The sequence below is a fragment of the Protopterus annectens genome, chromosome 7.part0 (assembly GCF_019279795.1).
Source record: "Protopterus annectens isolate FY-2018-M chromosome 7.part0, PAN1.0, whole genome shotgun sequence".
NCBI lineage: Eukaryota > Metazoa > Chordata > Ceratodontiformes > Protopteridae > Protopterus > Protopterus annectens.
In genome coordinates, this window is record NC_056739.1 from 950,072,099 (window position 1) to 950,087,696 (window position 15,598).

Consider the following 15,598-nt stretch of genomic DNA (forward strand, 5'->3'; position numbering starts at 1 on the left):
AGAACAGCAAAATGATAGGGGCTGCAATAGCTATCATACAACATGTGGAAGAGGCTGAGGGTAGTGAGGATGTGAATGCTGCTGACCAACCCACAGTGAAGAGATGGAGAAGAGTGTACAGACCCAGGGTAACCTACCAGGGGCTACATGAGCTGGAGATAGTGGAGCACTATACGGAGGACAGGGACCTCCTACAGCAAATTATTGAGCTGTACTGGCCACGCCTGACACACAGAACTAAGAGAGGAGAACACATCCCAGTGGATACCAAGGTATGTGTAGGCCTAAGAATACTAGCTACAGGTACCTTCCAAATGCCAACTGGGGATATGATGGGAATTTCACAGGCATCAGCATCCAGGAAACTCCACCAGACCTGGCTGCCATGTCAGCATATGTCGGTGAGCATATATATTTCCCCAACACCTGTGAGGCATTGGCTAGCAATATACATCTCTTCTACCAAATAGCAGAGTGCCCTGAGGTAGTAGGTGCAATAGACTGCATGCACATATGCATCAAAGCACCACCCGCTGAGCAGGGTAGTCTCTACATCTACCGCAAGGGTTTCCCCTCCATCAACTGCCAGGCTGTGTACAATGCCCAGGTATTAATAATGAATGTGTGTGCTGTCTGCCCTGGAAGCTGTCATGATTCCCACATTTGGCATCTGACGCAACTGTACCAGAGATTTGCCAATGGGGACATCCCACATGGTTATCTAGTGGGGGATGCTGGATACGCACTGGAGCCGTGGCTGATGACACCCATCAGAAATGCAGCACACCCAAACAAGAACTCCATAATGAGGCACACGAACAAACAAGAATTATAATAGTGCATGTGTTTGGGATGCTCAAATCACGGTTCCAGTGCCTGGACACATTTGGTGGAGCCTTGCAGTACTCACCAGCTACATGTACCCAAATTGTCCTTGTATGTGCCATGCTACACAATATGATCCTGCAGAAACAGCTGCAGCAGAAACAGCATGGGGCAGGGCCACACAGCCCCCCACCAATGCCAAGGCCTGCACAGGCACAGAGTGACTCAGAGGAGGAACAACCTGAGCCTGCCCCAGTAGGCAGAAGGAGGAGTGCCCAGTATGCCCTGGCCTTGGTAAAGAGGCAACGCATAGCACATACACTGACATGGGAGGGACCCACAGAAGAACACCTATCTCCAATTCTCACATACAGTAAAAGGGATGCCAAACATTGCACTACCTGTGCCTAACTATGTGTAGGGAGTGTATTATGTGCATCTGACATAGGCAGCCCTGCAGCACCGCCCTCAATACTGGGACACCCATAAGGTATGTGACTCACACATGCCAGTCAGGGGGGGGTCACATACCTCAACACCAGACACAGCCAGCAGGACAAGTATAGACAAACACAAACAAAGGCTGTGCTAATGCCTCTGAATGAGGTCTATGGATAACCCCCCCCCCAGGCCTACACAGACAGACTACAGCAGGTCAGGCAGTGGGATGTCAGTTCTGAAGGCTAGGAGGTCAGTAACTAATATGTAGGTAAGTAAAAGCTAAGATCTGTAGTACACTGCTATGCCTCTAGCCAGCATGATAGGTAAGACTACAGACTGAAATGGAGTACCCGACATACCAGTACAGTCCTAGCAAATGTGTACAAGTGTCAGGTGTGCTCCCCCCATCCTACATAGAACTATAGTAACAGTCAGGTGTGTCCCCCCAATCCTGTGTAGAAACATAGAAATAGTCAGGTGTGCCCCCCCATCCTATGTAGACATATAGGAACAGTCAGGCGTGCCCCCCCAATCCTGTGTAGATATGTAGATATAGTCAGGTGTGCCCCCCCATTCTATGCAGAAATGTAGTAACAGTCCATGTCAAATGAGCGACAGAGACCCTGCAGAGATAGCATGCTACCTGTAGGTGTACAACACAAAGGTCAGCAATGCAGTACAAACTACCTGGACCTGATCCACACATGCAATAGAGGCGGCCATGCTGGGCATTCCCACACACTTAGAGTAATGAAGGCAATGTCAGTCAACAACATACTGAAAGGTCATACTGGGTATACTCACACACTTAAACACATGAAGGCCATGACTGCAAACACCAGTGGACAAGACATATCTGGCAGCCGCAGATGTTAGTGCTGACACTCCTCTGTATGCAACACACATGCTTTGCACACACAGTGGATAGGAATACAGGCATATATGTAAGGACAACACACTATAATAAGCCAAAGGTAGACATACATAGATGTGTGGAAGAGGGTGACTATGACAAGGAACCATCCAGGGGTCTCCCTCCCAGCACACAGCCAAAGGTCCACAACCACACGAGGATATGATGTCACACACTGCAGATACTAGCCACTGGTATTGTCAGCATTACAGAGTATGTGGTGCATGCCAGCTGTGCAACATGACTGTTCAAGGAAGTAGTCATCTAGCAGCTGTATACATGGACCTGTGGAATATGACCCAGGTTGTGGCCGTATGTGGCATGTCAACCTCGAGATGAATGAGTTATGGTCCATGCACATACACTGCCCTCCCCATAACCCTACTATGACAAGCCTGCTGAGGTCATCTACTGTGAAATAGACCTTAGGTGAGTAACACCCCAGTAATCTCTGTGGCATGTCCCATAACTGCGCACTGTTGTAGTGTGATAAACTAGGTAGGTAGGAGTTCTAACCCCAGCCTTAGTAACTGTGCATGTGTGTGTCTGTCTGAGTAGAGCAATGCTTTTTAGGGTGGTCACACTCCCTACAAGTGCAATGCTGTACTTTGGTAAGGATGCTGATGTCATCCACCTAGAAGTACATCCCTGGAAAGGTTGTGTTCCAATAATCTCCATGGTGTGTCCCATCACTGTGTACTGCTGTAATGTGATAAAGTAGTTAGGTAGCAGTTCAATTCCCAGATATGGCAAGTGTGTGTGTGTGTGTGTGTTTGTGTGTGGGTGTGTGGGTGTATTGATTTGTCTGTGTAGAGAGCAATGCTTTTTAGGGTAGTCACACCCTCTACAATTTAACTGCACTGCTTTGGCAAAGCTGCTGATTTCATCCACCAAGAAATACACCTCTGAGAAGGATGTATCCTAGTAATCTCAGTGGTGCATCCCATAACTGCATACTGCTTTAGTATGATAAAATAGAGAGGTGAGAGTTCAATTCCCAAACATAGCAAGTGTTTGTGTAGAGAACAATGCTTTTTAGGGTAGTCACACCCCCTACAATTTAAATGCACTTCTTTGACAAAGCTGCTTATGTCATCCACCAAGAAATACACCTATGGGAAGGATATAGCCCAGTAATCTCCATAGTGCATCCTGTAACTGCGTACTGCTGTAATGTGATAAACTAGGTAGGTAGCTATTCTACTCTCAGACATGTCAAGTGTTTGTGTGTGTGTCTGTTTGACCCTGTCTGTGTAGAGAGCAATGCTTTTAAGGTAGATGCACTCCATACAGTTTGTGTAATCTACTTTGGCAAAGTGTCTGATGTCATCCAACTAGAAATACACCTCTGGGAAGGATATAGCATAGTAATGTCCACAGTGCATCCTGTAACTGCATACTGCTGCACTGTGATAAATTAGGTAGTTGCTGTTCTTCTTCCAGACTTGTGTGTGTGTGTGTGTGTGTGTGTGTGTGTGTGTGTGTGTGTGTGTGTGTGTGTGTGTGTGTGTGTGTGTGTGTGTGTGTGTGTGTGTGTGTGTGTGTGTGTGTGTGTGTGTGTGTGTGTGTGTGTGTGTGTGTGTCTGTTTGACCCTGTCTGTGTAGAGTGCAATCCTTTTAGGGTAGTCACACTTCATACAATTTGTATGCTCTACTTTGGCAAAGCTTTTGATGTCATCCACCTAGACATATACCTCTGGGAAGGATGTAGCCCAGTAATCTCCGTAGCATGTCCTGTAACTGTGTACCACTGTAGTTTGATAAATTAGGTAGGTAGCTGTTCAACTTTCAGACATGGCAAGTGTGTGTCTGTCTGACACTGTCTGTGTAGAAAGCAACGCTTTTAGGGTAGTCACACTCCATACAGTTTGTATGCTCTACTTTGATAAAACTTCTGATGTCATCCACCTAGATATACACCTCTGGGAAGGATGTAGCCCAGTAATTTCCATAGCATGTCCTGTAACTGTGTACTGCTGTAGTGCTATAAATTAGGTAGGTAGCTGTTCTACTCCTAGACATGACAAGTGTGTGTCTGTGTAGAGTGCAATGCTTTTTAGGGTAGTCACACTCACAACAATTAAAATGCTCTACTTTGGTAAGGCTGCTGATGTCATCCATCTAGAAATACATCCCTGGAAAAGATGTATTCCGGCAATCTCTGTGGTGCATATCATAACTGCGTACTGCCATAGTGTGACTAAAATAGTTAGGTAGGTGTTCAATTCCCAGACATGCCAACTGTGTCTGTCTGTGTTGAGAGCAGTGCTTTTTAGGGTAGTCACACTCCCTATAATTCAAATGCTCATCTTTGGCAAGGCTGATGATGTCATCCACCAAAAAAATACACCTCTGGGAAGCTGCAGCCCAGTAATCTCCATAGCATGTCCTGTAGCTGCATACTGCTGTAGTGTGATATAGACATGTGTTAGGGGTTCTATACCCATGCATGTTGGTTGTGTGTGTGTTCCACTGTCTGTGTGGATAGCAATGCATTTTAGGCTAGTCCCACTCAGTACATATCCAATGGCCTATGTTGGCAGTCCTGCTGATGTCATCCAGTGTGGAATACACCTTCGGGGAAGGAGTACTCCAGTAATCTCCATGGCGTGTACTATAACTGCATAGTGCTGTAGTGTACTAAACTAGGTAGGTAGGGGTTCATCTCCCAGACATTGTATATATATATATATATATATATATATATATATATATATGTGTGTGTGTGTGTGTGTGTGTGTGTGTGTGTGTGTGTGTGAGACTTGTACCCTGTGTGGAGGTGGGTATGAGTCTGTGACACCTGGGCCCAATGTGAGGTGGGTTTTGCAAATGTCTTTTATGGTGGCACTATATCACAATGCCCACTGTACAGGGATACTAGATGTGAAATAGCCAAGAGGCTGGGGTGCAATCCCATACCCATACACATGACATCACGGTCAGGCAATCAAAGTTAGCAACCCCAGTATTACCTAGAGCACACTCTCACCCCATGTCACTTACACACATGCCGAGGCAACAGCCAATATGTGTGTAGTACACTGCATATTGTTGACTGATAGTAACTATGGAGTGATTGCAGTGGCCTACAGAGGGCATGGCACCCTGTCCATCTGTCCAATAGGCACATACATACAGACAGTGCACCTTCCCCATGTTCCCCACTGGACACCTGCAACACCTGTGGTTTATAGGTTCATAGATTGGTACTAGGCTATCGGCCCTAGGGCCTATACAAGCCTAGCCATAACAATTCCCCTGGCTATTTCTTCCCATACTGTTTACTTCCCTGGACCCCTGTCTAGCCATCACATGTGACCCACAAAGGACATACCATGCCTGAAAACATGCCCTGTATGGACAAATGCCACCGAAACCAGGGAATGCCGGTAGCATGCTATCAATGTAGGTGCAGGGTTAACCTGCTATCCATTACCAATTGCTGCTACAGGTGGCCACAACTAGCACATCTGATGATAATCTGTGTACACAACATGGTCCCAACAACCCAGGTACAATCCCATATGTCAGTGTACATGCATGTGGGAGGTGTGCACATCCCAGGCACCATCCATGTCATGGACTAGGGAACACATACATGGCAGGCGATGCACAGCATTGGCCACAAACAATAGCCACCCAGGTGACTGGATGGTGGATACAATACCCACCTGTGTGGGCAAATGCAGACACCACAGGCCTGAGCCACAATGCAGAACATTGTCATGTGGACTGATGCCAAGGTATATCCATCACCTAGCCTTGTATAGCCATCTGCCACAGTCATCCACCACATACCCATGCAGAAATGCACCCATGCAAGTCAGTACTGGCACCCTGTGTGTTTGTGTGTCTGTTGCATTATGCATAAGATCACATCCACACTCACTATAACACCCAGTGGCATACTGACACATGCTGTTTGATGTCAGACACCTCAACATACCCTTCGCCTATGCAACCTCCATATGACCCATGTTGTGCACAGTGATGTGTTGTGGAATTCCCACTACTGATGGGTTGTAATCCTGGCCCTGCCAAGTGTGTCAATGTGGTGTGTGTCCCTGTGAGAGTGTGGCTGTGTTGACGGTGGCACCTGTTCATGCGGACAGACATGTGTACATCACCTATGGTATAGCTACCATATCCCTGTTGTAGATGTCACTCACCATGACATATGTTCTGATGGCTCCACAACAGGTAACCCATGTGGTATATCCAATAACTGCACAGAACTGTGATAGCACTACATAGTCATCAGGGGTTTGACACCCTGTGCTGGTAGGTGCGTGACACACACATACTTAGGTTTTACTCTCCCACCCCTCCCTGACTTGTCTTAGCCTCTGTCTGCCTCTCCTACTCCCTCTCTGGTGGATGTGGAGACCTACACCTGCTTTGCTTAGGCAGCAGCATGTGTATTTTAAGTGATGCTCCTGATCAGATGATGGTCTCTGCATGAATTGCAGCCCTCCCCTATCTAATTGCATGTGAAACGGCTGTGGTAACATTCTCATAGCCAATTGCATGGAAACACACTCCAATATCTAGGAACATCATGTTGATGTTGGCCCTTTTCATTCACTGTGAGCAGGAACTAGATCTGTTGTTTGGCAAACAGCCTCTCAGATGGATTGGGGATTTACCTCTAACAACATACACTGTGGAAACAGAGCAACACACAGGAGGGGGATTTGCCTGACCTGACTACAGACTGTAAGTGCTGCTATACTGCATTTCGTGTAATGTTGGTTTAACAGTGTGTGTGTGGATATGGCTGTCCTACATATCTCAATAGCTGCCATGTCAGTTCTATGTTTATGAGGAATCAGACTGGGCAGTGTGTTGTGCCTTTGGTGTCATGTGTTACCATGGAGTATCTATCTGTGGACTGCAGAGAGTAGTATGAGGATTGCAGTCTGTAGATGGTGAAAGCTGTGACAGTTACTGACTTCATATCCCTCAAAGGACATATGTTGCAAAAAACCCTTTTACAACAGTGAATGTATGAGGTTATCACAGCAAGATGTCAATATTGGCCTTGTGTATGTGCTTCAAGCCCCAACTCTGTCAACCGTTGCACATATGTCATGCATGCAGAGATGCATATGTGCTGTACACCATAATTAGTGTCATCATATCTGATAACAAGCCAGTGAGATATCAGACAGCTACACATGTTATGTACAGTGGGGGTTATAGTTGATGACATAACCTGGACATGCTGTGGTTGTTTGTACAGTACTGAGGTCTGTGTACTTATGGTGAATGTCAACAGTGTGTGTATTGTTAATATGTACCTTGGCCGGTGTACAGAATGTGGTAGGGGTCATCATCCTAGGTCCTGTCATATCTGATGTTACATGCTGCTCCACTGTATGTTACCGTATTGGCTTATATGTTTGTAGGGTCATACACACACACATGTCCCATACCACAGTCAGCCATCAGACCAAACTGTGTAGTGGCCCAGTATATGTAGGGATAGTGTGTGACTGGCACATATGAGGATGGTGTTGAACTTATTGCTCATATACTGTAATATCATGCTAGCTTACCATGTGTGGCTGTGGCTCTGTTCTCATTGGTTGTGGTTATGCACTTTCACAAATGTGTATCTTACCCTGTGCTGTGACATGCCTGTACAGTCTGCTATATATATGCAGGTACATGTGCATTCCCCCATAGCAGATGTAGGCCACTGTTGAGCCAGTCTGCCGGTAGCCTGCACAGTGCATTGTTACATGCCTAGTAGCTTACTGTACTTACCCAGTGAGATGTCATGTGCAGATACTTGCCATATGCACTGCTGCCGGGCCTCCCTTAACAGTCATGTATGTCACACACAGCAGTGGGATGCTGTACAGATGTATGTCAATTTATAGTGGGAAGTATCTGACCATGGCACCCCTGTACCAGTGGGTATTACATGTCAGGCCAGACAGGTGTATGTGGATGCATAACCTATGGTGGCATATGTATACCAGTTATTATGTGTTATACCGATTTTACATGGCTGTTAACATCCATTTTGTCAGGCATGATACACATGTTTTGCACTATGGATTCTATGCATACCTCTGGACTGTACAGAGTATGTCAGAATGTCCACACATATTGACCAATATCTCTGCTGCAGTTGTCAGAGGCTATAATTGCAAGCAGCCGTACTTTACTATGATGTCCTTAGGATGTCTGTCTGTAGCCAATGGCACACATATGGAAAGCAGATGAAACCCCCCACACACACCATGTCTGTGAAGACAATCCCAATTACAGCAGCAATAGTGTATAGAACTGTAATAGTACACAAATAAAGGTTTTCCATTCCTGCAAACCTGTGTGTGGTGTTTTTTCCTATGACCTCTCTGTGGGTATATGTTGCAGGCAATGATTGTCATTTGTATGGGTGGCCCATACAGTATCCAGTTGTTCAGGTGTGAAATGTAGGCATAGTGGCTGTTCCATATTTTGTGCACCTCTTACGTATGTATCTTACTGTACATATCTCTGTGTGTGAATGTGAAGTCACATGTATATCTATATATATGTAAATATATATATATATATATATATATATATATATATATATATATATATATATACATATATATGCGTGTATATCTGTATCTGCATATATGTGTGTGTGTACATGTATATTGGGGATGTTGATAACTTCCACATTTTACATTTCTCATGGGAGCCAGACTGTACTGCATGCTATGTTACCAATACTGGCCTGACATCATATAGGTGGGATGTAGTACTGTTAACATCTTGTGCTCATGCCATGTCAGGTTCTGGTTATGGGATTTGCAACACTTGGTAGTGTATTGCAGGGTGGACTTGTTTGGCTGTGGGGTATGCCTATTTGAACAAGACATATATTGTTTGAGGCCTCTCAACTCCATTAACAGTGCATGTGGACATATTTGTGTTTGTTAATCTACCTTTGCTACCTACAGATGTATGGCCATACATTTCCACGTCACGCAATGGGTTGCCAGCTGGATTACTGACAGAACACACAGTGTAAAAGTAGCTGACTCCAATACCTGCTACAAACAACTGACAAGTGGAGTACCTCAGGGTTCAATCCTGGGACTGCTCATGTTTGGCATCTACTTCTCTGAAGTACATGCAAGCAATATGGGACCCTGTCTAACAAAGTTCACAGAGGACTGCAAACCAGCAGCCACTGTTGACTCCCCAAATGATGTGGGTAGTCTACTAAACGGCATTACAGAAACAGATGCTTGGTGCCAAAGCCATGGGCTCAAGCTTAATGGCCAAAAATGTGTGGTTATCCCCTTTGGGAAATACCAAGTACCCATGCATTACCACATAGGTGGCAGTACACTTAACACCAAAGTTGTGATGACAGACTTAGGGACACAGGTGGACTGTGGTGTCACATTCAATAACCACATTGCCACAACAGGGAGGTGATCCTTCTATGTGGCACACCTCATCACTAATGGCTTTTCATCCATGAAAACAGAGATAGTTGTCCCACTGTACTCATCCATCATTACACTCATTATAGAGTACAATGACCCATTTGGTATGTACCTCACATGACATTTGCAACAGCTGCAAAGGCCGCAGAAATACATCACTAAAAGTACCACAGGCCTAAAGCACATGCCCTATACTGACCATCTCATAAACCTCCAATTATACTCTGTGGCATATCGTACACCCAGAGACAATCTCTGCTTAACATACAAGGCCATGTCAAACTCTGGGTATTGACATCTGTAATAGGTGTATGTAATGCCATGTACAATACATGCATCTATGTGCTGTCATTACAGTAGCAAGGGGTGTGAGTGCCATGTCTGGGATACACAAGTATATGAGACCTGCACAGCACTGTTATCCATATGAATGTGTTACGTGCAGGGGTAGTAACCCAGGGCACATGCTGTCACACTGGCATTTAGTGTAACATGGCAATGCTACTTTTGACAGTGCTGTCCCAGGCAAAGGTAGAGTGCTAAAAGTACTACTGGCATCAAGCACACCTGCAGGCATAGCTAGACTCTAAGGCCTCAGTTTCATGTTTCTGATGTGTGGGCTGTGTCACCGTGAATACCCCTACTGGATAATGATCAGACATGAGGAATGCCACTGTAGAGTGCTGTCTGTACAGAACATGTTAGCGAGGATGTACAACATTTAGTACTGGCATACATATTGTTGTCAAACAGCCATTTGACTACACATTCATCCTACTGCATAGCTACTTGCCAAGCTGATGTCTGTGAGTCCCTCTACAAATGTGTAGATGGCAGGTATCCAGCTGGGATACGTACAGACAACCTATGCTTGATTGACACTGGCATGTCTGCCCAGCTGTGTACTAACTGGCACATATAGGGGACAACAACCTGTAAGGACCACCTGCCATGGGTACCTACACTACACTACCACAGGCAACAGAACATGCTTGGGTACAGGTCTCCAACACAGGCACTAAGCATGTGTTGTAATACATGTTGCATACATTTCAACTAGACCACCTCAGTGGCCATGTGCAGAAGGCACACCGAGGATTGGCTGATGCATGTCACTCTCACCCTGATGGTTACCAAAGTGGTGTCTGTCGATAGATTGCCTGCTGGCACATGGCAGGTAGCATGATACCAATGTACACACAACCCCTACACAACCCATCTCCCCATGGACAATAGCCATGGACTCAGCTATGACCACCCACAGCAATGCACCACAGTACTGACACATGTGTACATGTGCATTACTGAGGATAGCAGTGTCTGTGTGTTAGTACACCTGTAGGTCGGAACTCCATGACGGCCTTCACAACCACCTCAGCACACATTGCCATAGGCAGATGTTGCTGCCACTGTGTTGGACATGACATGTACCCTGTTACACTCCTCACCCTAATGGCTACATGAGCCATGCATTACCAGCACAACAGTGTTGTACATATGGGTCGATAGCCATGGAAAAACCATTGAGGTCTGACAAGTGTGTGTATGTGTGCATGTCTGCATATCTCTAGGGTACACCATTCTGAGGCCACATACTCCTATTACACTACACATTGCCACACAGTACTACAGATAGTGTTGTTGCCCCCCCATAGTTGAGGAATGGCAATGCAACATACTACTATGCTTATGGCATGTGCATTAGATGCATATCCCTGTATTACCACTGTTGTGATATACAATGGGTTGTTTTACAGTCATGGGCAATGTGTGATAGTCAGTATGTCAGAGTGTCATCATGGGTTCCAGTGCATACAATAACCACTGGGGGATGTGGGTGATGTGTACAATGCCAATACACCATGGTACACCCGGTATATGCCCCATGTACCACTTTATGGTGACCACCGTCACCACCAAACATACAGATAACTGAAACCACAATACAGCCTAGTTACACATGGGCTGTGTGCAGCCTACCTGTGACACATTGTACACATGGACTAGTTAGTTAGCACAATAGGACCAGGTCTCTCAGATGTGTGTCTGCCTGTTATGTGTCTGTGAATGTGTGTATGATGGTATGTCACACTATGTATTAGCCATATACGGCCATTACAACCACCATTACCATACTGCACTTCTGTGGATGTTCTGCATGTAACATGTAACCTGGTACACACCTTAGCCTAAATGTTGTATGCTGTGTGCAATGAAAGCAACAAAGTTCTATAGCACTACATACCTAGGTAAGGGCCTAGTCACAGTGTTGCCATGTAAGTGTGTGCATTTATGTGGATGGGTCTACATATGGTAGCTGATTATACATGTCACAGCACATCACCTGTCTATGTGGCACAGGCAAGAACTGTCAGACAATCATGTGACATGTGTGCAACTGTACTCTGAATCGGTCACAGCCATGATGTCACCACAGTGCCATAACCCTTATGGAATATGACTGCAGACCATTCTCCTGCTGACACATGTGCACCTACAACACAAATGGATAACATTATCGTGATCACAATCACCCAGTGTTACTAACAGCTGACATGGATCAGAGCTGGATGGCTACACTACCTGACATGTATGCATTACCATTACCCCTGACAACATGTTACACTGCAGTACATTGCTGCACTGTATTACAGTCACCATGTACATCAGGACCATATTAGCCTGTCCCTGCATCGATGTTATGGATGACAAGGATTTGGCACAGGCATCATAATATGCACAGGGTGTGTTGCTGGTTTGCCAGAAGTTGAGGGTGGTCCAAACATATGACACCATGTGTGTGGGTGAGGGGTTTAATTATTTGGATGGGGCATGATGATGTGGTGCATGTTGGTATGGGGTTGCCCTACATGTGTTTGTATAGCGTGTGGGTATGCATGCACACAGTTCTACCATGTGGCTGCCCATACATATTTTTTTGGGACAGCTGAAGACCATACCTGGCAGGGTGTGCAGTTCACCACCTCCGGCCATGGATACTCTTACTGTGCCTACCAGGGGTTCCATGGGCATGTGCAGGTACAGGCCTTGAGGTGCTGCTCTCCCCTGATGATGAAAGTTGTCTGCTGGAACCTTGTCCTGCCTGGGACTGGCCAGGGCCATGTGCATGAGTCCTGCTTTGGTGTGGTATGGAGAGCACCCCCAGTGATGTGCTGGGGCTACTACTTTCAGTACGGGAGTGGCTTGGCATCCTAAAACATCCATGTTGACCAACAGATGTTGTTGTTTCTGGCCTACATCCACGCAGCAGTCACCCCACTCCCACCAGGTTTTCAAGCACAGACATTCCATGGTTGAGGAGGCCCACCATCTCACCCCACCATCTATCCATGATCTCATTCTGTTCATGGACGGCAGCAGCAGCAAGTTCACAGATGTTGTCACTTACAGATGAGTAGACAGCCTCCTGCAGCCTCAGGCCCTGTCTGTTGTACATTTCTATATGTGCCTGTGCCTCCATAACAGCCTGAAACATGTGCCTGGTGGTACCAGTTGTGGTGCCTCTGCCAGGAGCAGGATGGCCAGCAGGCCTAACATGAGCACCCTGGCACATTTGTCTATGTGGTGGCCTGTCAGACATCTGGCAATGTCTGCTGTGGACAGACACAGCTGACATGGTCACCACAGTACCCTGTGCACTGCCACTAACTGCCAACTGTCCCTCAGCTATGGCCACTGGGGGTGGGGTCTGTATAGGCACTGCAACTGTGTGTGGGGCTGGGCTGGCTAAGAGGGGGATGTCATCTGTTGGCGCTGTGCTGGCCCCTGGCAAACCACCTGTGACTCAATCATGGTCTCATCATCATCAGTGTCTGTGTGCACACCAACATCAGGTTGCCTGCAGGAGGGACCCTGACCCACCTTGCCACCTGTGGGGGATAAAAAGAAATGCACTTTAAGACCTGTCCAGCATTACATAACAATACACACACACACACACACACACACACACACACACACACACACACACACACACACACACACACACACACACACACACTCCACCTTACTACCTACCTATCTGTGATGCTACAGACAATCCCACGTGTATTCCCTTCAGTTGCCCATCATGCATCATGCCTGGTGACATACACTCATTAATGCCCCTCATTAACATCTTATTCCTCTAAATGTCTACAAAAGTGACCACAACACATGACCTGTCACTCCATTCACTCCATGACCTGAGTGTAGTACTGTTTACATGGCTTCACTGCTGTCATTCAGTGTTCACCCTATGTATGTTGGGACTTTGTGAGCTTGGCCCCTATATGTGAGGGGCTGATACATTCCCTCCATAATGTCACACACTGTAGTGTCATGTGTAAGGATTGCTCAGTACATGCCTGACATGCTGCTCAACCTATCATGTGACAACTGTGATATATGTGTACACTTCCTGCTGTTGTCTAGTAATTCACCAATGCATCTGTAGTGCTGCCTAAATGGGTTGTCATTCACCTCCTTGCTGTATGCATTATTGAGGGTATACCAGGTATCCACATTCCCTCCCAGTGCCTGTTCCATGCTACAGACCTTATTAGATCATCAGCTGTCCTGTGATTACATATCAGACAAGTATTCCTGTTGTGTCTTGTGTCAGTCCATGTCCATGTACTGCACTATCATAAAGGGAAGTACTGCCATATCATAAACTCCACAGTCACACATGTGCATACATGGACACCCACACAACCACACACACATACACACACATCCTACATGCAGCATCCTCCCTCCTCTATGCCATATTGAACATACAGATGGCATGAACACCCACCCACACAGAGACACACACACACAGACACACATACAGGTGAGGTGGCACAATGATGGTACACACAGTCCTCTCATTACCCATCTGTTAACATGCATAACATATGGTACACAACAGCATGCAGTGCAACTACAGTCAATCTATACTAGCAACAGTATACATGTGTGTGAGGCATGGCCTGTGCTAGTAGGTGATACCCCTTTCCCTGGGAAACACTGCACCCATTTACACAGTTTTGCATGCACCTGTTATGCACTCTGCCATGTACTGTGCACCAAAACTCACAGGTGTACATCCCATTGCTGAATGTGTAGTACTGTGTCAGTTATGTCAGCTGTAATTTTCACAGACCCTATGTTTTCCAGCAGAACATACCTGGGATGATGTGTGGTCAGATATCAGTTGTGAATGCTTGATGTGTGGTTTACAGCTCTCAACATTAGCAGACCATGTATGAACAATCCAATAGTATTACACTGGCAACTGCCAGATCATACCATGGCTATGGTGTGTCTACAGACTCTTACTGATGTGATGCACCATTCCTTGATCTGCCATAGGACAACATCGCTACATATATTAACAGTACATGAGCCTGATAGGTGCCATATGTCCTGTACTTCCACATACAGTGTCTCCTAAAGGTGTTAGGTGTGCAGATGCTAACCACATTGTATACAGATGTGTGTGTGCCTATGTGTGCACACAATTATCATGACATCATGTTGCACCCATTGTTATGTGCACTACAGCAGTCACTATTCCTGTCAGGGGTATACTAGCAATGCGTTTCTGCATTTGCTTGTGTATGGTCAGTCTGCCCTACACATGTTCCCCAACTCTACATGATTGCAAGGTCTACTCATATGCACACCCCTTGGTGTTCACATACTGCCATCACTATTTATGTGGGTGTAAAGTTATGTCTGCCACAGTTACTGACCCAGTCTGTGTGCAGACACAGCCATTCTTACCATCCTTATGGCTCCCTGCTGCAGTGCACTGGTGTGTCATGCTGACACCCCCTCCCCACCTTCAGGCATTTTGCAGATGCTTGACAAGTATGGGCCACACATATGTGTCAGTTAGCAGTGTCCCATACACTGAACAGCACGTGTTACAGCCAAGTCCCATCTAATAATGTGGACCACACTAATACAT